The 2,543-nt window shown below is 36.3% G+C and overlaps 1 protein-coding gene across 1 annotated transcript in view; it reads left to right on the top strand.

Moving 5' to 3' along the window:
* Positions 1–204: 204 nt before the first annotated feature.
* The window catches only part of LOC128249885 (uncharacterized), an 8,517-nt gene continuing 6,178 nt past the window's right edge, over positions 205–2,543 (top strand). The window contains exon 1 of the mRNA XM_052974439.1: positions 205–271. The gene's annotated coding sequence lies outside the window, so the exon portion shown is untranslated. The remainder of the gene's footprint in view (positions 272–2,543) is intronic.

The following is a 2,543-nucleotide window of genomic DNA, read 5'->3' as shown; positions in this document are numbered from 1 at the left end:
GGTAAATTTAAAAAATGAATTACGCTAGAGATTTCTATGAAACTTCTTCATAAAGGGTTGTTTTCAAGCAGGTTATTTTAAATGTATTCGTTATGTATTTAAGAAAAATATAACAGGTAATGTACTGAAAATTGTTAAAATGTAAAAATGATTAAAACAAGTACTTTGAAGTGATAATAAATTCCAGTATGTTTTGTATTTCTAGGAAACTTGGACGTGAGAAAAAAGTACATATGAAAATAGACATCTTAAACTGCTGCAAAATGATTAGGTCAGGCAAGTATACATCTCAAGTTAAAGAAAAATGAAATAGATACATTGAATTGACATTTTATTATGAACTGCTTAAGATATTTTTTGCGAATTACCGGATTTAGATAATAGAAAAAATAATGGGATATGTTACAGTTAAATGTGACAATGTATTTTGCAATGAAATGGTATGAAAATGTATTGCGATTTGATAAGATAATGTAAGTATGAGATCAACTATTTCGATCGTTACTGACAAAAGAAAAATTATATACAGTCATAGGAGTCACTTATCTTGAAGATGTTAATATATCTTTGAAAATAAGTAAGAAGTTAAATATTTATGGAAACTGTTTCGAATCGTTTCGAATCCTAGTTTCTCTCTCCAGATTATAAAATCACATTTATACCAATAATCCTTGACGTACTTAGCAATGTTTATAAATACTTGGTTGACAGTTTAGAAAAGTTAGGATTTTCACCCAAAGAAAGTGGGATGTTAACACGCCCCTTACAAATATAATATGCAAACGGAACGCAAAAAATTTGCAAAACTTTTTTGAAGCTCAGCACATTTTTGTTGTTCTTATTTAAATTCCAGATATGGAAGCTTTTTGTTTCTTTGTTAGAAATCAGCTCCTGCTTCACAGGAAGAATAATTTTTTTTAAATACATAGCTTTTACTTTTTTACAACCTCACCGCCTGAAGATAGGTGGCCAGTCAAAATATTCTCAAAAACTTTAATCAGAGGCAGAAAAGTGAATAACTGAGTCGGTAGAATACCAGACAAAATGTCTTGAGGTATTTAGTGGTCTTCCTTTTTGTTTTAACCTCAGTTCCTACCGTTGTCAGTTTTGTCTTCAGTTCTTCTGGAGAGTAGAGAGAGAATTGATAAATTACACGCTAGTTGTGATATTCGTTCCAACTACCAGCGTTTTCAGTTCAAATCCAGTCAAGATCAACTTTGCCTTTGCTCTTTCTCAGGCCGACTGATAAAGTACCTGATAAAGAGAAGCAGATGCTGTGTGTGGATCCACTCACAGCATCTGCTTCTCTAAAACTGGAGGACGGTTGAGTAGAGAACAAACTATTTTTTGTGCAACAAAAACCGTCAACAGAAAGCCTCATATACAGCACAGCAGGAAACGTTAATAAATACAAATATAATTTAGATACCGTGGAGGCGCAATGGCCCAGTGGTTAGGGCTGCGGACTCGCTGTCATAGGATCGCGGTTTCGATTCCTAGACCGGGCGTTGTGAGTGTTTATTGAGTGAAAACACCTAGAGCTCCACGAGGCTCCGGCAGGGGATGGTGGCGAACCCTGCTGTACTCTTTCAGCACAACTTTCTCTCACTCTTACTTCCTGTTTCTGTTGTGCCTGTAATTCAAAGGGTCAGCCTTGTCACACTGTGTCACGCTGAATATCCCCGAGAACTACGTTAAGGGTACACGTGTCTGTGGAGTGCTCAGCCACTTGCACGTTAATTTCATGAGCAGGCTGTTCCGTTGATCGGATCAACTGGAACCCTCGTCGTCGTAAGCGACGGAGTGCCAACAACAACAAATTTAGATACAGAGGGTCAATTAAAACGACCGTACGCCTAATCTTCAGCTTCGGAGCTTGTGCCTATTTTGAAAATCAATGTTATACCGAGGAAATGAATATTAATTAAAGTTAATTCCCATAAGAAAAAATATTTAATGCGCATTCAGACAAAAGTTTTGCTCCTGGCAACAAGTAATTTGGTTCATATTTTCTTATAAATGGAATTTTGCCTGTAGCTTAAAATCAAAGATGTAGATTCATCGTTTAACAAACAGCTATGGTTCGAAAATCTGCGGGATGAATGTCGATAAACACTGAAAGAAGAAAATAGAAAATAAGGCAAGAAAAAAAAAAACGACTTCCTCGTAGGCATAAAGATTTATACAAGTAGATAAATTTGAGTGTCTGTGAAGCTCCTGAGGTCAGGGTCTTGAGGTTACTTTTGTGCGTCTTTAGTTGCTCTAACATGCTAGTGTGTGTGTGTATGTGTGTGTGTATATATATATATACACACACGCACACGCACACACACACGCACACACATGTATAGGCACAGGAGTGGCTGTGTGGTAAGAAATTTGCTTCCCAATCACATGGTTCCAGGTTCAGTCCCACTGCGTGGCACCTTGGACAAGTGTCTTCTACTATAACCTCGAGCCGACCAAAACCTTGTAAGTGGATTTGGTAGACGGAAACTGAAAGAAGCTTGTTTATATATATATATATATATATATATATATAT

This window comes from Octopus bimaculoides, chromosome 1 (genome assembly GCF_001194135.2).
Source record: "Octopus bimaculoides isolate UCB-OBI-ISO-001 chromosome 1, ASM119413v2, whole genome shotgun sequence".
NCBI lineage: Eukaryota > Metazoa > Mollusca > Cephalopoda > Octopoda > Octopodidae > Octopus > Octopus bimaculoides.
Note: the sequence above shows the minus strand (reverse complement) of the source record. Positions and strands in the feature narration are given on the sequence as shown.